The sequence below is a fragment of the Hyperolius riggenbachi genome, chromosome 2, assembly GCF_040937935.1.
Source record: "Hyperolius riggenbachi isolate aHypRig1 chromosome 2, aHypRig1.pri, whole genome shotgun sequence".
Classification (NCBI taxonomy): Eukaryota; Metazoa; Chordata; class Amphibia; order Anura; family Hyperoliidae; genus Hyperolius; species Hyperolius riggenbachi.
Genome location: NC_090647.1, coordinates 110,538,979 through 110,560,432, shown reverse-complemented (window position 1 = coordinate 110,560,432; position 21,454 = coordinate 110,538,979). Strand labels below are relative to the sequence as shown.

Below are 21,454 nucleotides of genomic sequence, written 5' to 3'. Positions count from 1 at the left end.
GTTGAAATGATATTCCGTGACTACTTTGGGCACAAAGTGTTGAATTGGGCGTAGAACAACGCGATCGCAGAAGAAAGTTAATGAAGGTTCCTCCCATCCAAGAGCTTGTATTTCTGACACTCTTCTTGCTGAAGCAATCGCCACTAAGAACACTGCCTTGTGTGTTAATTGTATCAAGGAACAACTTGAAGATGGTGAAAACGGTGGTCTTGAGAGTGTGTCTAATACTAAAGGGAGATTCCACTTAGGGAAAAAAGTTTTCCTAGGTGGTCTCTGCTTCATAACTCCTCTTAAAAATTGTATAACTAGAGGATGATTTGCCCATCTTACATCTGTTAGGGCTGATAAGGCCGTTATTTGTACTTTCAAGGTACGATATCCTAGCCCTTTGTCTAGCCCTGTCTGGAGGAACTGTAAGATCTGTGACACCTGAGGATGTAGAGCATCAATCTCTGATCTACTGGCAAAGTCTCTAAATCTGTCCCAGATTCTGTGGTACGTGACGTTAGTAGAGTATTTCCTTGATTTCAGCATTGTCTCTATTACCTCACTAGAGCAACCTAAAGATTGTAGCTTCCCCCTTTCAACTTCCATATTGCAAGATTTAGTCTTGTCGGGTCTGGATGAGATATTGGACCCTGTGTTAACATGTCGGGTATTATCGGTATCATTATTGGTTCCTGTAGTTTGAGTCTCCATAATAGAGGGAACCATGGCCTTCTTGGCCAGAATGGTATTACAGCCAGTAGTACTACACTCTCCCTGAGCAACCTGATCAGTAGGCGTTGAATTAATGCTACTGGGGGAAATACATATGCTACTTTGAAGTTCCATCTGGTCGACAAAGCATCTGTTGATTCCGCCAGTGGTGTCCACTGTCTGGATATAAATCTCTTGCATTTTGTATTCTTGCTCGTTGCCATCAAGTCCAGTTGTGGATTGCCCAAGTGTTTGCATATGTACTGGAAGATCTCTTGATGTAATGACCACTCGTTGTGATCTAGTATCGATCTGCTGAGGTAGTCCGCTTTCTTGTTCAGAACACCTGGAATATAAACTGCCGTTAGGCTGTGGAAGAGATTCTCCGCCAGGTTGAATATCGGTGTTACTTCTGTGAGCAGTTTTCTTGACCTGGTTCCCCCTTGTCTGTTGATATATGCTACTGCCGTTCGGTTGTCCATCTGCAGTTGGACATCCCTGTGTATTAGCTCGTTTTTGAATCTCTTGAGAGCTAAGTATGCAGCTCTGATTTCCAGAATATTGGCAGGGGTCTTCCTTTGTGGTGTACTCCATAGTCCCTGGATGGATTCTGATTGTAATTGGGCTCCCCAACCCCTGCTGCTGGCATCCGTGGTAACAGTGATCTGTGAAAATGTCTGAATTGAACGATCTCTCTTGAGGTTCTCGAGATTCAACCACCACAATAGACTGTTCCTCATGTCTCTTGTGATCACGATTGTCTGATTGATGGACTTGGATTTCCACTGGCCTAGAAACCCATTCTGCCATTCCCTGCAGTGCCATTGGGACCATCTTACCATAGGTATGTTTGCTGTCATTGATCCCAACAGACTGAGACACTGTCTTGCTGTTAAGGTTGTAGCAAACAACCTGTTCTGAATCTTTGTTTTTAACTTGTGAGCTTTCTCCAGAGGAAGTCCTATCGAGTTCTTGTCCGTCTGTAGACGTGCTCCTAGAAACACAAAATCTTTCGTAGGCTGTAGCTGACTTTTTAAGATATTTATCTTCCAACCAAATTTCTCCAGGTGGTGCAAAAGTATCTGTTTGTGTTGCAGTATGGACTGTTTGTTCTGGTCTAGAAGCAGTAGGTCGTCCAGATAGTGATGAAGTCTGAGTCCCTTTATTCTCAGTAGCTGCACTAGCGAGACAAGGAGTTTGGTGAACGTCCTTGGGGCAGTGCAGATTCCAAAGGGAAGACATCGGAATTGTAGATGTATTTCTCCCACTTTGAACCTCAGATATTTTTGGAACTGCGGGTGGATCATGACATGCAAATAAGCGTCTTGTAAATCCACTGATATAGCCCAGTCGTTCACTAATATTACTTTGGTTATGGTGTGAAGAGTTTCCATCTTGAATTTTTCCTTCATGATGAATGAATTTAACGTTCTGAGATCCATCACAGGTCGGAGGTCCCCGGTCTTTTTCTTTACGAAGAACAAGGGAGAGTACACTCCCTGTCCCCTTTGCTGTTCCGGGACCTCCACTACTGCTTTCTTTGTTAAAAGTTCCTGGATATATTCTAGCAGTATTCTTCTTTTCTCCTGATTCCTTGGAATCTTTGTAATCTGTATAATGTTTGGTGGTTTCTTTGAAAAAGTCCAGCGATGGCCTTCTGACACTGTCTGCGTCACCCATGAATCTTTTATATTTTCCATCCAGACCTCCTTGAATACTTGCAGTCTTCCTCCCACTGGTAGTGTCTGGATGGACTGACCATCAAAAGGACTTCGTCTGGGTCGGTGGTTGTGTGGTTTTCTTTTGTTTGTTGAATCTGGCTAGTGTGGACTGAGAACTCTGCCAGTTCCTACGATATTCTCTCCCTGGTCTGTAGGGTGTATTGGTTCTGTATTTGACCTGTTGAAAAGAGTTCCTCTGTGGAAATCCCTGTTTCTTTGGCTTGCGGTCCTGAGGAATCATGCCAGATTTTCCTCCCGTCACCTTCTTTATGGCGGTATCTAATTCTTCCCCAAACAAACTCTTCCCATCATAAGGGATTTTGCACCAGTCCTGTCGGGAGCTTGGGTCAGCCGACCACCCCTTCAACCACAAGGCTCTTTTGGATATTACTGAATGCAGCATGGCTCTGGTTGAACACTTCAGTATATCTATGGCAGCCTCTCCCATGAAATCTGCGGTCATCTTTACATCATCTAATGCCGCTATTATTTCCTCTTTCTCCGCGTCCGCTCTAATGGCGTCTTCTATATTTTGGACCCAGGATCTTAATGCCTCTGCCACTGACGTCAATGCGACTGCTGGTTTACAGGCCGCCCCTGAAGCGGTATATGACTTCTTTAGTTCGGCGTCTATTTTCTTATCCATTGGGTCTTTGAATGAGGCTGCATCGTCTCTAGGTAGTGTTACATGCTTGGCTAATCCTATTACAGATGCGTCAATTTTTGGGGGATCTTCCATTTTTGCCATTTCCGTATCTTCCATAGGATACATTTTATTAAATCTATTGACTAAGCTGGGCTTCTTATCAACCTTTTTCCATTCTTCTTGTATTATACCCTTTATGGTCTCAAACAATGGGAATCCTTTGGTCGATTTTTTCAAATGGGAATAGTATTCTCTTTGACTCGTCCCTGGCTGTTCCTCTTCATCTTGCTGATGCCATTCAATGGCCTCTCTGATCGCCTTTATGAATGGCTGTACTAAGTTAAAGTTAAAACCAATCATAGATTGATCTTCCTCCTCATCTACATTGTGAGATGGTTCCGGTAAAGCTGCTGTGAGGTTCTGCTGGTTCGGGGTCGATAACGATGCTATATAATTGCCCATTGATTCTTGGACAGCGTCCTTTATCATTAGAGCGATATCTTTGGGCTGCTCCGTCTCCCTAGCCATAGTATAGAAGCATGCCTGACATACTAGTTTCCCTGTCATGACATCGTCTCCACATGCCCAGCATCGTTTTCTCGATGAATGTCTATGATCGTAACGTCGCCTATTAGGCGATCTGCTGTGATCTCGCCTCCTAGACCTCGAACGTCTTCTAGAGTGTGATCTTCTCCTTGACTTTGATCTTGCTCTATATGAAGAGTAATTTCTGCGTTTCGAACGAGATCTTGATCTCGACCTTGATCTTGATCTAGATTGAGGTCTATGGCTGCGTCCGTCGTTACTGCAACGACAGTAGACAGCCAATTAGTATGCACTCTTTTCCTAAAGAAAAACACCGAGTATACACTTACTGCCCTCTTACCTCTTACTCTTTGGCCGGTCATTATCTGGTAATGTGTGATCCTGGGGTGACGGAGGATCCTGTTCAACACCTACAGCATCTGCTGTAACATATAAAGAGACTCAGTATATATATATCTATTTATGCACAAAATATATATATATATATATACATATATATACATATATATATATATACCCATATATATACATCTCCATCTCCCTATACATTTAATCTACTATATATATAACTAATCCTACCTAACCAACAGCTTCAATGCAGAATTATACAAGCCTAACTAGCCCTATAAATATAAGAGCGACAAATGTATATATGAAGTCTCTGCTGACCTGCGTCCTGTCCATCCTGTCCCTCCTGTGACATAGTGAAGACCTGCGCGAGTAGTTCAGCTACTTCCCTGCTGACATCCACGCATAGAGTGACAGCGAGGAGTCTTAAATAACCCTCCTCCCGAATCCAGCCAATCACGGAGGCCGAAGGAGGCGGGCTCTGATGAGTCACCAAACTCACATCCCTAGACCAATCCACGCCAGAGGGGCGTAAGCCGACTCCGGCGAGGGCCAATAGGAACTTACAGGAAGCAGGAAGCGACAATCAGCCACAGTGGTGCGCATGTGAAGCGCACGCTCTACCACATGCCGCCGATCCCCCGCACCAGGATCATTACCATAGGCGGCGGCCATTAGCCGCACACACACCAGCAACAACAGGAGGCACAGCTGCTGCTCACCCCGAGACCGGAATCAGGGATCCCTGCGCCATGCCATTTAGTTATGGCGGTAGGGACAACATAGGAGAGGCCAACCTATGTGTGAGGTAAGAGGGGTTTACTTGGAAGCTTGATAGCAGTATCGCTCGTATCCTGTTCATTCAGCAGGTGCACTGGTCCATGGAGGTTAGATGAGGTGAGCGAGGAAAAAAGAAAGACTAGGGGAGGAGCTTGTGGGAGAAATTTATAGATACAGGTCCTATGGGGGTTAAAGAGGGCGGGGTTTAACCCGATCGTGCTGACATGGAGACATATGGAAAAAAAAGTTGAATACTTCAGTAGAGGGAAGCCTATGGATAGTCCAGAGGCTTCCCTGGTCTTACACCCTCTGTTCCTACACTGGGACCCTTTTTACAATATTTACTATCATTGTTGAATAATGCATTCAGCCGTGCTACTTTGTAAGTGCACAACTGTTTAAGAGATTGTAAATATTGTACGTTTTTTATACTGTGAGGTTCTTTTAATTTGAAGCTATTATTGCAAGAGTATCTGGTTTCAAATATGAAGTGGACATTCTAGCTGAGGTCTACTGCTGCTGATGATTTTGCCAGTGAGGTGGGAAATGGCTATGCTGACTTACATATAGGTCCTTGGATCTGATCAGTCCATTTACATTGGGTGTGGTGTTTTTTATCATCTGCATTATTGTATGATTATCATAACAAGATACATATGGGAATAGCCTGAATTTTATTGGCTGTTATTCTGATGACCAACATGTTGTGTAGCGCTACCTTCTAAAATTAGATATTTGGAACGATTAAGAAGGGTGGCGATCCAACTGCTGTTTTTTAATATATTCTGTATAACTTTTAAAGTCCGTTTTTTGTACCGTGTAGTGCTTCCAACATAAGAACTAATGCATCATGATACCCAAGCAGTTTGGGGTGACCCAAAACCTCTAAGAAAGTATAGGGGACTAAAAGAGACCAAAAAGCAGTGTCATTTTCTTTCTTAACTACCTAACGACCGCGTCACGCCAATGGGCGTGAACGCGGCGGCAGCCCCAGGACTGCCTAATGCCAATTGGTGTCAAGTCCTGGAGCTGCAGTTTCCCCAGGGAACGGCTGTGCGCATGCAAGATCGTTCCCTGCCCGTCTACAGAGCGGAGCTCCGTGATTAGCCTGCTAGCCGCCAATCACGGCTAGCAGTCTATTTGTAAACGAAAGGGGAAATAAATCCCCTTTGTTTACATCAGTACAGCGATGCGGTCCCCGGCAGCGCTGTACGAGATCGGCGATCCAAGGCCTGTGATTGGCCGGGGATTGCCGTCCTCTCATAGGCTGATGCCTATGAGAGGCGGAGAACAGGACGGATCGCTGTCCTGTTCAAACCTTGAGGTGAAGGGGAGGGAGGGGGACGGCGGCAATGAGAGCCCCTGAGGCAAAAAAAAAAGTGGAGCAGCGATCGGACACCTCCGGCGGCATGTCCCCTTTGGGACAAAAAAAAAGGTGAGTCTGATCGCCATGCTCCTTAGCTGGGCTGTGCAGGAGGCTGAAAAGCCTGCACAGCCCAGTGAACCAAAAAAGGGCTGGTCGTTAGGGGGGTTTAGCACTGTAGTCCTCAAGTGGTTACAACAGAAAATATTTGCAATAATTCAGCTTTAAGTCATTAACTATGGTTTCCCAAAATGCATCACTACTGAATATGCAAATTATCTCTTTAAGACCCTGAAGCCAGGCTTCCATCCAGAACTGGTGTATGGCAAGCCTATAGTTTATAAATATGCAACCTGTTAGTGTAATAAAAGCGGTACATCACCTCTATAGAATTACATTATATACTACACCCAATTGGGTCATTCCCATTTTTTAAATCATTACAGTACAGTGATCAAAGCACAGATAACCAGGGAATGAAATATGATTGCCCTTTTAGAACTACAGTATAATCTTGTTATAATAAACTCTCGTATAGTAACAATTTGGGTTTAGTAAACTACCTCTCCAGGTCCCGGCCAATTTCCATTAAGTCTATGGGAGCAACACCTAGTATCGTAAACTTTGATATAATAAAACTTCTGTTATAGTAAACCTTTTTTTTGGCCACTACATGACGCTGACTCTGGATAAAGTAAACAGTGGGCGGTGCATGTGTCAGAGATTTAACATTTTTTAGGTTAGTCTTACCTGACAGACTCGCTTGATATTGGCAGATTCATTCACTTTCATTGAACCTGCCTGATATCTTCTGCTTCAGTGAAATTCATAAATAAAATCAGTCTGTTATAAAACGAATTGGGGACAGAAGAAAAACTCAGCACTCACTGGAGTAAGGCAGGGGTCACGCTTACCGGCTTTCGTACGAGTTTTCTGCACAGAAAAACTGACTTCAACTGAGAACTCATGTTAATCAATAAGCAAGGTCACACTTGAATGCAGATTTCGTATGCAGAAAAAAACTGACATCTTGCGCAATTTGTCAGTTTTCCCTATAAATTACATTAGCTGCTGTAAGGCAGGGATCACACTTGTCTTTCAGTTTTCTGCAAAGTGTAGAAACTGAAAGACAAGCGTGACCCCTGCCTCATGGTATTGTACTGCACAGAGCAGGATGAAGTCATGCATTGCATAGGGATCAATACATGTTGGTAATATTTCAGCTGAAGTGTAATGGAAATAAAGCCTGCAGTGTAGTTAATTGTTGTCTTATGAACATACTGCTTATGCAGCCCATGAAACCTCCATGGTGGCTAAAGGCTCGTACACACGCCGTACTAAAGGCAACCACGGGCGAATCGTTCAGAAACAGCCTTATCAGTCCGCCGACAGACTGTACACACGCTGTACTGTCTGCTGAAAACCCGCCCAGCGGGAGGTGACGACGGACCCGTCGTTGCCTTTAGTACGGCGTGTGTACGAGCCTTTACAGGAAACCCATTGGATGAGGTTTGGGCTGGCACATTAACAATAGAATAAAAGTTGCTGCCTTTTCCCCCTAGAACATCACATACAGGAATTCTCACTGAGCACCCCTATTCACTACCCGTATGAAATGCTCCTAAAGTGAACCAGAGGTGACCGTGATACGGAGGCTGCCATATTTATTTCCTGTTAAACCTTACCAGTTGCCCGGCAGTCCAAATCACACCAGAAACAAGCATGCAGGTAATCTTGTCAGGTAGCCTTGCAGCGCTGGGTCCCTGGTTTGAGTCCCAGCCAGGTGAGCAAATGCAAGGAGTTTGTATGTTCTTACCGTGTCGGCGTGGGTTTCCTCCCACATCCCAAAAAACATGCAGGTAAGTTGATTGGCTTCCCCCTAAAAATTGGCTCTATGCTATGATGCATACGCTACACAATACAAACGTAGGCCTATGACTATGGTAGGGATTAGATTGTGAGCTCCTCTGAGGGACAGTAATGCTGGGAATACACGGCTCGATTTTGAGCCATTAAGATGGCTCGATAGATAATTTCCATCATGTCCGAATACTGTTTGATCGTTTTGCTGCTCGATTCCTCAGTGAAGTGAATTGAAAAAAAGATAAGAAAAATGAGTGGAAGATAAGAGAATCGAGCGGGCAAAACGATTGGGCGCAGAATAGAGCGCCAGAATCGACCCGTGTATTCCCAGCATGAGTGACAAGACAATGGCCTCAATTCACTAAGCTTATCTCCTGTCCTTAATAACGTTTCTAGAGTTGTTACCATGGTGATAAGGCATGCAGTATTCAGGAAACATTTGACCTCAGGCAAACCTAAAGTTAACTTTTCTGTCTTTAAGTTAAAGTGAGATCTCTAAATTTAACATTTTAATCCTTAAAATAACTACAGAATTCTAAAGTTAAAGACAGGCTTTTAATTAACTACATGTGAAAATAACTACAGAGGAGGTAACTTAAGGAATGAAGAGATAAGATAACTCTCTCACTGTGTGGTGGCAAGTTTTCTCTTGCCTTAACCACCCTGGCGTTCTGATTAAATCGCCAGGGTGGCTGCGGGAGGGTTTTTTTTAAATAAAAAAAAAACTATTTCATGCAGCCAACTGAAAGTTGGCTGCATGAAAGCCCACTAGAGGGCGCTCCGGAGGCGATCTTCCGATCGCCTCCGGCGCCCAGAATAAACAAGGAAGGCCGCAATGAGCGGCCTTCCTTGTTTTGCTTATATCGTCGCCATAGCGACGAGCGGAGTGACGTCATCGACGTCAGCCGACGTCCTGACGTCAGCCGCCTCCGATCCAGCCCTTAGCGCTGGCCGGAACTTTTTGTTCCGGCTACGCTGGGCTCAGGCGGCTAGGGGGGCCCTCTTTCGCCGCTGCTCGCGGCGAATCGCCGCAGAGCGGCGGCGATCAGGCAGCACACGCGGCTGGCAAAGTGCCGGCTGCGTGTGCTGCTTTTTATTTCGTTAAAATCGGCCCAGCAGGGCCTGAGCGGCAGCCGCTGGCGGTGTTGGACGAGCTGAGCTCGTCCAGACCGCTCAGCTGGTTAATATCTCCAGCATGATCTTAGTGAATTGAGGCCAGTATATTCTGTACAGCGCTATGCAATATGTCTGCGCTAGATAAGAATCTGTATTGTTAAAATCGCACAAAAGAAAACATACCAGTGCGTTAGGGGACATCTCCTATTACCCTCTGTCACAATTTCGCCGCTCCTCGCCGCATTAAAAGTGGTTAAAAACAGTTTTAAAAAGTTTGTTTATAAACAAACAAAATGGCCACCAAAACAGGAAGTAGGTTGATGTACAGTATGCCCACACATAGAAAATATATCCATACACAAGCAGGCTGTATACAGCCTTCCTTTTTAATCTCAAGAGATCATTTGTGTGTTTCTTTCCCCCTGCAGCTTATCTTCCACTGAAGTGTCAGGCTTTTTCTTCCTGCAGAGTGCAGACAGCTCTGCCTGTATGTAATTCCTCAGTATGTGAAAGCCCAGCCAGCTCAGAGGAGGATTTATCCAGCTTGTAAAAGATAATAGAGCAGAGAGAACCTGCCATAATCTAAATAACACACAGGCAGTGTGCAGAGAGGGGCCTGGAGGGGGGAGATGCATCACAGAACCACAACACTGAAGAACTTGGCAGCCTTCCAGACACAGACTGACAAGTCTGACAAGAGAGAGATAAGTTGATTTATTACAGAGATGGTGATAGTAGAACGTGCTGCAGTAAGCCAGAACACATTTGAATAGCTTTTGGAACTTGTAGGATGATAAAAAACAGGATGCAATTTTTGTTACGGAGTCTCTTTAAAGTTCTGACAGTATTGTCAGAATCACCTGATCGGCATATGCTCTTTTAGGGTCTATGCCTAAAAGTAGTAGAGGCAGAGGATCAACAGGATAGCCAGGGAACTGTTATTGCTTAACATATGTCAGCCCCCATATCGCTGTCACCTCGGGTTCACTTAAGACTAGACGCCCACTTGTGATTGCGAAATTATTCTTAAAGCTCTTTACAAACTAACGATTCTGGAGCAATTTAGAGGGAAGCGATTTTGAACCATCACTTTCTTCTATAAGATCGCTCCAAAAATCATGCAGAAATCGCACAGCACCTGCAGTTTCGGCAAATCGCATTTGCTCTGTAGGTTCCACTCCATTCACTTTAATCACCCTACCGCTTTTGGAATCACCAACGATTGCCAGCGATTCCAAAGCATGGCTCAAAGCGCTGTAGTGGGGCATAGCTCCACATAGCGTCTCTCACGCCACAACAAAGGTGGAGACATGGCCATAACTGGACTTTAAGGTAAATAACAGAGACAGCATTGCAGGTAACTTGAAACATTATCCTTGCATATTTCAGTAATAAAGTAAAGCCCAAGACCTGCTGTTGGAGGATGACTGAGAGCATGATCTCTGATCACATTTGTACACAGAATTCAAACTACAGGGGCACAGGGAGGAAATACACACTAGGTCCCTACATGCTGTAATCATAGGATCTTATTGTATATCTCTCTCTGCTTCTAAACAGTGTCATATGTCACAAAGCATGGGCACTTCTGTACACGTTTGGCATTCTTGAGGGAAACATGACATTATGCCACACCCACAAGTTCTAGATTTATTGATAAGCAGCTATGTGCATAGATCAGGCCCCAGGCACATTCCCACACCCTATGGCACACCTACAACTGACGCTTTCTAATTACTGTATTCATAAATCTGGCCCTGTGAGTATTAACTGCCACACGCAGAAAATGGGTGGATGTATATAGGAGTTAGTGGCCAAAAATCAAACTGCAGGGAAACACACTTTCAGTTGTGGGTAAGAAAACATATTTAATATCCCTTATATTGTCTTGTGCCTGAAGCACTTTTTGTGGTGTAATAGACCACTGCCTCAGAAACCTTTATGGTGAATAATTTTTGAGTAGATTAAGGAAAACCTACGAAAATGAAACATGGTTTTCATGTGTCATGGATTCGGTGGCGCCATGTGCGCAATCATACAAAAATTGCACACAAAAAGATGATGTGGAGTGCCCCTTTAAGTCTTAGCGTGTTTAAAAATAAGCTGTGTTTGTATCAGAGCCCATGCTCTTTCTAGAGGATGTAGTGTGTTTATTCTTCCGCAAAGAGAGAAAACATAAAATCATTACCTCTACTCCATGGGGTTTGGTTCCTCCACTTAGCGTTTCCCCTTTCATTCTTTTGGGTCTACATCAAAAATAGTGAGGAACCAGACCACCAGTCGTAAAATTCCTTTACTGACCAGAGGTACGTCAATTCCTCCACGTACTCTGACTCAGGGAATTACTTTTCATTCACAAAAGAAGTAATTTTATTAAATTAATCAGTTTTACATATATGCCAGGCATACCAAAATGATCAGAGATGCCTTAGATCTGATTTGGGGGTGGCTGAACCACAAATCAGCTGTCTGCCATCTTCTGGAGCTGAGATACTGGTTTCTCTGCAATGAAATATGGGAATTCACCTGTGTTTTTGACTCAGATTAAAGCAGAGAATGCCAGGAATACGCCTGTATCATTCTCTGAGTTCTGATCAAATGACACCGAGATATAACCATATCAGAGATTTACTATTCTTTTCTGTCTTTCATGACAAAAGGGTGGAGCTGGATCATGTGGCAGACACAGCCCATCTCCCCTTTCCATCTCCACCCTCCAGCGGAGAAAGGGTTAAATGGCTGGACACACAGGCTGTAGAGAGAGAGAGTTCTCACCAGCCATCCATATACCATCAAGGATTTGGCTGTTTATACATCTTGGACTAATTATACCCAGAACTTCATATCTTCTACTTGTACTTACAACTCCAAATGACATATGGTAACTTGACAAACTGCTCAAGACATTATACCCAGTTATTTTCACTGTTGTTCCCTTTTAACTATAACAATCTGTTTCAATTGCTGTATTTTAGTTCATGCATTATTTTATTCTAAAATAAATTACTAATATTGCTATCTTTAGAAGGGTTGTTGAATTGACCTTTTTTTTTTCTACAGGATTTAGCCAGAGTTAGATTTGCGTATCCGCAAGCTTATTCCGGATCGGTGGCAGCGACCTGGTCTCTATATGATATCATAGATTGTATCGATTGCACATACAATCGGAATTGAACTGTGTGTGAACTCACCAACCAATCCAAAAGGTTACTATGCCTGCAGTGCTGAATGCCTTCAGGATTTCCTCAGGGTCTGAGGCTGAATGGTAATCTGCGGCAAAGGGAACAGGAATTGGAGGGTGACTGCATATTTATTACCAGGGCTGTGGAGTCGGAGTCGGGGAAATGTTGGGCACCCGGAGTCGTGGTTTCATAAACTGAGGAGTTGGGAGTCAGGTGATTTTTGTACAAAATCCACAGCCCTGTTAAATATTAGACTAAGGAGTCGGAGGCTGGGTCATTTTGGTTACCCGAAGTTGGAGTCCTGGTTTCATAAACTGAGGAGTCGGAAGATTTTTGTACCGACAGCCCTGTTTATTACAACATGTAGCATACTTACAGAAATACAGATGTGCTCATAAATTTGCATACCCTGGAAAAGGAATCAGGAAAAACACATCTATATTTTATTTTTAACGGATTCAAATTAAATGAGACTTCTCAAAACACAATCACAAGGACAACTGAAGCAAGAGGGATATGGAGGCTGCCATATTTATTCCTTTTTAACAATGCAAGTTGTCTGGCTTTCCTACTGATCCTCTGCCTCTAATGCTGGGGATACAGCTTTCCCCCTTATCAATCGAGCCGCTGATGGCTCGATTGATCATTTCCATAAGGAAGCGCCCGCGGGAACGAGCGGGAATCGATCCGGACAGCGGCGGGAGTCGAGTCGAGCCGCCGATTCGTACCGTGTATCCCCGGCATTATACTTTTAGTCGTAGACCCTGAACAAGCATGCAGCAGATCAGGTGTTTCTGACATTATTGTCAAATCTGACACTGCTGCAGCCAGATAGATCATCGGGGCTTCCAGGCAACCGGTATTGTTTAAAAGGAAATAAATATGGCAGCCTCCATATATCCCTCTCTTTTCAGTTGTCCTTTAAAACAACTCTGTAGTCAGAAAAAAAAAAAACCCTGATACTTGCTCATGGAAATGGAAAGCTCTGTATCCTATTGAGCCTTCATGCCCCCTCTCTCGGTGTTCTTGATCCCCTATTGTCACCCGGTAAAGTTACACCACCTCCGGAATCATTTGTGTCCCCAAGTGCTCCCGAAGACTGGCGGCTCTGTACTGGGCGTGCAACGCATGCATCATGTTACGGATCTATTGCACTGCACTGCAAAACGCATGCAGAGTGCGGCTAATGTGCTGCGCCACCTTGCCGATCTGTTGCATTCCTGCTGTAATCGTAAACACAACACTCACTGTGAACCTAGCCTAAGTTTTTTTTATTTTCGGTTTGCTTTAACCTCTTGCCGACCTCCTAATGAAAGATGGCGGCGGCAGATAGGCTCTGTTGTTCCTCCACAACGCCATGTGGCGTCATGTCGCGAGGAGTGATATTTGACAGGAGCTCGCACTACCGCAAGCTCCCATCAGTAAACAGGCCCCAGCAATCAGCCCGCCAGCCAGTGATTGGCGCTGGCAGGCTGTTTATTTAGGGAATTACTCAATTAAATATTTATAATGCGCTGACACCTTATGCATCGCTTTACAGAGTATGGTCACTTACCTGTCCCTCGGAGGGACTTGCAATCTATTCCCTGCCATAGACATGTCTAAATATGTGTAGTGTAGTGTTTTATATCCTAGTCTAGGGACAATTAAAGGGGAAGCCAGTTAACTTATCTTTTTGTTTTTGTTTTTTTTTAAACAAAATTTCCTTTGTTTAAGGAAAAGCTTAGTTAGGCTCTTGTAGGCTTTTTTTTTTCTTAAAATACAAAATAAAAATAGCAGCAGCAATCAAATAGCACCAAAAGAAAGCTCTGTTTGTGAGAAGAAAAGGAAGTAAAATTCATTTGGGTGCTGAGTTGTATGGTGGAGCAATAAACTGTTAAAGTTGTGACATGACGAATTGTAAAAAAAAAATGGCCTGGTCACTGAAGTGGTTAAAGCCTTTCGCTGCTAAGCTCTCGCCATCTAAAAATTGCACCTCTTTTAACCAATAGGGAGGGTCAATGTAATGCCTGGCCTATAAATCTGTGCACAAAACCTGCCTTATCTACATTTCAGAGCTTTTTCACAGGAATACACCAGGCCATCCCCTCCAGTCCTCCAACAACCTTCACCTTACTTCCCTACTATTTTTCCCACTCCCATGTGCACCTGCAGGATTTCCCCCACCCTCTGGAACTCCTTTCTAATGCCCATCAGACTTGCTATCTCCTTCAACACATTTAAGCAAGCACACAAAACCCACCTCTTTAAAGAGAACCCGAGGTGGGATTTAATTATGCTAGTGGGGCACAGAGGCTGGTTGTGCACACTAACACCAGCCCCTGTTGCCCCATAGTGTGCCTCCAGGACCCCCCTGCGCGCCGCTATACCCCCCGCAGTGCTAGCGACACACAGCGTGTCGCCAGCACAATGTTTACCTCTGTCTGTCTGTTAGCGTCGCTCCCCCGCCTCCGTATCGGCGCTACCCGCCCGCGTCCCTTCCCTCCCGCTTTTTGAAGGGAAGGGACGCGGTCTACAACACAGTAAGGGCTCATTCACACTAGAAGCGCTTTTCTGAGCGTTTTGAGATTGGCGGTTTTTAAAATCGCTCCCATTCACCTCAGTGTTCTCTCCAGGCTCTTTTAGCCGGGTTCTCCACCCGGCTATTTGTGTTGAGCACCCAGCTGTCATCAGCTCGCCTCCTCCTCCTCCTCCTATGCTGTAAGCGGAGTTGTGCCGGACCTGCATTCCCACATCGATTTCCCACCCGGCTACTTTTGCATGCCACCCAGCTGGAAGAAAATTCTGGGGAGAACATGGCACCTTCATTAAAGTCTCGATAAAAATCGTGGAAAAATTGCCGCGATCACGTATGCGGAAAGCGCTGTGATTTTTACCGTGATTTTAATGGACGTGAATTGGGGCAATTTAAAAAAAAACACTAATCAATTGCAAAACGCTCACAAAAGCGCTTCTAGTGTGAATGGGCCCTAAATCTCTACTGAATATTTATTCTACTGCCCCACCTAGTTTGTTCATCTCCCCTCCCCTTAGATTGTAAGCCTTTAGCAAAGTAAACTCCCTTCCCTAGTGTAATCTACATGATCGTGTGCACATTTTTCTTGACCGCCTTGTACTTGTATTACTGGACCTACCTAACTAGCCAAATATCACATGATCATGTATCTTGTACCCTGTTTGCTTTGTATATCTTTATCCTTTCCTCTATAATAAAACCTATCTGTCCCTGCATCATCGTTTTCCCCTGCCTGTGTGTCCCTGACTTTTTTGTACTGAGCATGTGCACAGCCAGGGCAGTTAGGACACAGGGCCAGATCTGACAGTTTTGCTGTGTGTGGTTCACAGAGGTTCTCATTGCATTGTGGGAAATAGCAGCTTTTTCCAACTGCCAAGCAAGCAGCTCCCTGTGTGCATATACTTCAGACAGTAGTGGGGGATGAGCAAGCGGGACGGGTATGTATGCGCATTGCAGGGGTTAGTGGCGGTGACCTATCGCCCGTTTTCTAACAGGCGGGCCTTTTTACTAGTGTTGTATAACCTTGTTATGTCTGTCATTCTTTGTATAAATGTATGTATTTATTGTCCAGCGCTGTGTAATATGTTGGAGCTTTATAAATACAATAAATACTACAGCAAATAATTCTGCCTTAACCACTTCAGGACTCAGCCTTTACCCCCCCCTTAAGGACCAGCACTGATTTCTAAGATCTGTGCTGGGTGGGCGCTACAGCCCCCAGCACAGATCAAATTACAGGCAGAGCGACCAGATCGCCCCCCTTTTTTCCCCACTAGGGGGATGATGTGCTGGGGGGGGGGTCTGATCGCTCCTGCATGCGTGTGGGTGGCGGGGGGGGGGCACCTCAAAGCCCCCTCCACCGCAGGATTACCCCTCTCCCTCTTCTCCCTCCCTGCCCCGGAGATTGGAGGCTGCACAGGAACGGATCTGTCCTGTGCAGCCTCTAACAGGCTCTTGCCTGTCATGTGACAGCGATCCCCGGCCGCTGATTGGCCGGGGATCGCTGATCTAGTACAACGCTGCTACTGTTAGCAGCGTTGTAAAAATGTAAACAAAGCGGATTATTTCCGCTTGGGTTTACATTTAGCCTGCGAGCTGCGATCGGCAGCCCGCAGGCTATTCACGGAGCCCCCCGCCGTGAATTGACAGGAAGCAGCCGCTCGCGCGCGTGGCTGTTTCCTGATTAATAAGCCTGATTAATTAGCCTGCAGCCGGCGACGCAGATGTGCGTCGCTGGTCCTGCAGCTACCACTTTGCCGACGCGCGTTATGAGTGCGCGGTCGGCAAGTGGTTAATGCAGGATTATGCAAATTTAGTAAGCCGCTTGAAAAGGATCAGTTGAATCCCACCTTGGCCGAATTTAATTGTTGCATTTTGAATCAGTTTGCGCATGGCTAATCGTATTACCTAAGCTAATGATAAGTTAAAATTACATGTTGTTAGCTAAGTAGTTATTAGCTTCTAATGCTGGGCATACACGGCTCGATTTTGCTGCTTGATTCTCCCACCCGATTAATTCCCCTTTCGATTCCGCAGGCGATTCTCTTCCACTTATTTTTCTTATCTTTTTCCATTGTCCACAATGCAGAACCGAGCGCGTAAACGATCGGGTAGAAGATCGGACGTGTCGGAAATTATCTATCGTGCCATCTAAATGGCTCAGAATCGAGCTGTGTATTCCCAGCATAAATCGTTACTTTATGCAATGTTCTTCTTCAGTCTCCACCAATCCCAGGTCCTATCTATAAAAAATAAAACCTCAGGAAAATCAAACCGTTACCTCTATTTGTAACTTGTTGTGGGAGTGCTGCATAGAACAAGCATTTGGAATAATCAGTTATCCAAAATGCCTTGTGTGCCAGCCAGCAGGTAATGTGCATGCCCTGCAGAGTGTAAAGTTTTTGTTTTGGCAGTACATTCACTAATTGTTTTTTTGGTAGTCGCAGAAATAAAGTAAAGGGGTCCATACACTGGTCAATTTCAGCCATCGGTCGGTTCTATAGAATCGATAGATTACGATCTATTTGATCTACCTGACAGGATCGAAAATCTAGGTCGATCTGCTGCTGGCAGCAGATCAATGGCCCATAGATTTGCATTGGATCTAATAGTGCAATAATGCATTTACAGGGTGGGCCATTTATATGGATACACCTTAATAAAATGGGAATGGTTGGTGATATTAACTTCCTGTTTGTGGCAGATTAGTATATGTGAGGGGGGAAACTTTTCAAGATGGGTGGTGACCATGACGGACATTTTGAAGTCGGCCATTTTGAATCCAACTTTTGTTTTTTCAATAGGAAGAGGGTCATGTGACACATCAAGCGTATTAGGAATTTCACAATGGTGTGCTTGGTTTTAACGTAATGTTATTCTTTCATGAGTTATTTACAAGTTTCTGACCACTTATAAAATGTGTTAAATGTGCTGCCCATTGTGTTGGATTGTCAATGCAACCCTCTTCTCCCACTCTTCACACACTGATAGCAACACCGCAGGAGAAATACTAGCACAGGCTTTCAGTATCCGTAGTTTCAGGTGCTGCACATCTCGTATCTTCACAGCATAGACTATTGCCTTCAGATGACACCAAAGATAAAAGTCTTAGGGGGTCAGATTGGGAGACCTTGGGGGCCATTCAACTGGCCTACGACGACCAATCCACTTTCCAGGAAACTGTTCATCTAGGAATGCTTGGACCTGACACCCATAATGTGGTGGTGCACCATCTTGCTGGAAAAACTCAGGGAACGTGACAGCTTCAGTACGTAAAGCGGGAAACACATCATCATGTAGCAATTTTGCATATCCAGTGGCCTTTAGGTTTCCATTGATGAAGAATGGCCCCACTATCTTTGTACCCCATACACCCATATACCACACCATAGCATAGGGATCTATCCAATGTGGGTTAGTGTCAGACCAATAGCGGTGGTTTTGTTTGTTGACTTCACCATTCACATAAAAGTTTGCCTCATCACTGAACAAAATCTTCTGCGTAAACTGAGGGTCCTGTTCCAATTTTTGTTTTGCCTATTCTGCGAATTCAGTGCACCGATCTGGGTTATCCTCATTGAGATGCTGCAGTAGCTGGAGTTTGTAAGGGTGCCATTCGTGAGTAGCTAATATCCGCCGAAGGGATTTTCGACTAATGCCACTCTCCAATGACATGTGGCAAGTGCTACGCTGTGGGTTCTTGCTGAATGAAGCTAGGACATCCACTGATGTTTCTTCATGAATGACAGATTTCATGCTTCCACATTTTGGCAAATCCAATAATGAACCAGTTTCACGAAACTTAGCAAGGAGTTTGCTAACTGTAGCATGGGAGATGGGTGGTCTCGTAGGGTGTCTTGCATTGAAATCTGCTGCAATGACCCGGTTACTGCGTTCAACAGACATCAACACAATTTCTATCTGCTCCTCATGTGTTAATCTCTGGGACATAATAATGGCTGTAAACAAAGAGAAACTTGTAAATAACTCATGAAAGAATAAAGTTATGTTAAAACCAAGCACACCATTGTTTTTCTTGTAAAATTCCCAATAAGTTTGATGTCACATGACCCTCTTCCTATTGAAAAAATGAGTTGGATTTAAAATGGCTGACTTCAAAATGGCCACCATGGTCACCACCCATCTTGAAAATCCCCCCCCCCCCTCACATATACTAATGTGCCACAAACAGGAAGTTAATATCGCCAACCATTCCCATTTTATTAAGGTGTATCCATATAAATGGCCCACCGTGTAGATCGATCGGAAATCTGTTCCTAGTGTGTGGCACACATCAAATAGATTCCTGTCAGATTCGACTTGACAAGCATCTGACAGAAATCTATCTGATGGTCGAATCTGCTGCAAATCTATAAATGTATGGCCACCTTAAAGAGACACTGAAGCGGAAAAAAATATGATATAATGAATTGGTTGTGTACTATGAATAATTACTAGAAGTTTAGCAGCAAAGAAAATATTCTCATATTTTTATTTTCAGGTATATAGTGTTTTTTTCTTACATTGCATCATTCTCTAATATGTGCAGATTACACAACACTCAGCATTCAAAATGATTCTTTCAGAGCAGCAGGGCTGTGGAGTCGGTCCAAAAATCCACCGACTCCGACTCCTCAGTTTAGGATTCCTCCGACTCTGACTCCGACTCCTCGACTCCTCTAATTTGCATATTACAATTTTGTTGATTAAAAGTATGTAACATGAAATTCGTCTCTTAACTGCCAACGCTTAGGAATTTTACAAGACAACTGAAGTGAGAAGGATATGTAGACTACTATATTTATTCCCTTTAGACTAAAACTAGTCCTTGGTAAGAGTACTTGTAAAAGGTACAAACCGGAACAAAGAACATCTATCAGGCCCTAGGCAATGTAAGTGTGGGTACATGTAAGAATGATGTGCAGGTACTCTGCAGGGAAATGAGGAGATTCTTCCTCTATTACACATTCTTCATGCACAATCTGAACAAGGTTTATGGGTGACAGACAACACCTCTGTGTTCAATGTGCACAGCATTCTCAGTGGATTCCCTGCAGCTCTGTGGGGAGTGCATATGTAGAGTATAGTACTACTGTGTAACAAAGTAAACCTGAGACAGATGAAATTAAAGTTTTATACATACCTGGGGCTTCCTCCAGCCGCCTTCAGGGTAATCAGTCCCTCGTTGTCCTCCTCCACCACCTGGATCTTCTGCTATGAGTCCAGGTACTTGAGCCAGTCAGGCGTAGTGCGCATGCACACACTCCGCCGCCAGGAGCATACTACACCTGTGCAGCACTATTGCGCAGGTGCAGAATGTTCCTGGCTGTGGGAGCGGCATGCGGCCGGACAGCGCTGACTGGCTGAATTACCAGGACTCATAGCAGAAGATCCGGGTGGTGGAGGACAGCGAGGGACTGATTAGCCTGAAGGGGGCTGGAGGAAGCCCAAGGTATGTATAAAACTTTACTTTTCATCCGTCTCAGGTACCCTTTAATTTGTAGTCACCAAACCAAATTTTAACAACATATCAAATTATTTGATTTCATCAGCAAAGGGAGTGCATACATTTGCATAAATCAGCATCAGTGCAGAATTATTTCCATCTCATTGACCATCTCTATTAGTAACATGGCTACACATCAGGCTTTATTCTTACAGCATAGATGTTATTTAGTATATATAAGAGATTCCTGTGTACACATCATATATACAGTCACAATCAGATATGTATATCTGACCTTAAAAATACGGGGACTGCTTTATTGAAGCAGCACAAGTAACTAATTTTGATTGTTTTATTTCATTTTTGTGGACTAAGCACAGTTATTATTGTATATATACATTATTTTTAATGACTATTATCTGAGAAATAGAACATTTTATCATATTTTCTATTTTAATTACAGTTACAAATTCATTAGGAGTCGGTGCATTTTTTCCCGACTCCGACTCCAGGCACCCAAAATTGCCCGACTCCACAACTCCGACTCCACAGCCCTGCAGAGCAGTCTGTGAACTAATGACCTCTCCTCTGGCAGATAAAAAGAAAACTGTTCACTTACAGTTGAGATAATAAAAGTCAGAAGACAGCCCTCTCCACGACTTTGAAAGTCGCAGAGATTAATGGCTTTTTTGCATAGAGATAACTGGAGTTTCTTAACTCTTCCTGTACTGGAAACAATTACACTGATGTATCTGATCTTAATGTTTTATTTCTTAGCTGTGCTACACATACAAATCATAATATCAAATTTTTTTTTCGCTTCAGTGTCTCTTTAAATGTGTAATTGCTCACTATACAGTCAACTAGTTTGGATGCCAACCATACTACATTGGCAGCACCACCCACAGTCATCAGAGGGGCTTCACTGAACCCCCAGCAGGTCCCCAGAAGCTGCCTTCTCCAATACATCTTCGGCTCTTCTTGGGAAGCCTTCTGAAGCACTTGCGTCCCTGAGTACGTCCGAAGACGAGCGCATCCGTACTGCATACACACGAGTCTGGACACGTCCTTCTTTAGAAGTATTCTGGGAGGTGAGTGCTTTTGACTGTGCACAAATTCAACGGGACAAAGAGGACCAGAACCTTCTTTCTCCATTGGTGACTATCTCATTTTAAAAAAAAAAAATTTTTTGCAGCTATACAAATACCCTTTTTCCAACAGACAGTGGG

The 21,454-nt window shown here is 44.1% G+C and overlaps 2 protein-coding genes across 10 annotated transcripts in view; both read left to right on the top strand.

Moving 5' to 3' along the window:
- The window catches only part of KDM8 (lysine demethylase 8), a 225,980-nt gene that overhangs the window by 147,659 nt on the left and 56,867 nt on the right, over positions 1 to 21,454 (top strand). Inside the window, exon 1 of one of the 4 annotated variants that reach the window (XM_068267209.1) lies at positions 15,659 to 15,717. The exons of the other annotated variants lie outside the window; for them this stretch is intronic. The gene's annotated coding sequence lies outside the window, so the exon portion shown is untranslated. Of the gene's footprint in view, positions 1 to 15,658; positions 15,718 to 21,454 lie in introns of those variants that run through there. 4 annotated transcript variants of the gene reach the window in all.
- MFSD5 (major facilitator superfamily domain containing 5) overlaps positions 1 to 21,454 on the top strand; it is a 29,474-nt gene that overhangs the window by 5,557 nt on the left and 2,463 nt on the right. For 2 of the 6 annotated variants that reach the window (XM_068267201.1, XM_068267204.1), the window contains exon 2: positions 21,051 to 21,382. The exons of 2 other annotated variants lie outside the window; for them this stretch is intronic. The gene's annotated coding sequence lies outside the window, so the exon portion shown is untranslated. The remainder of the gene's footprint in view (positions 1 to 21,050; positions 21,383 to 21,454) is intronic. 2 more of the 6 variants (XM_068267202.1, XM_068267205.1) reach the window with 2 other exon arrangements.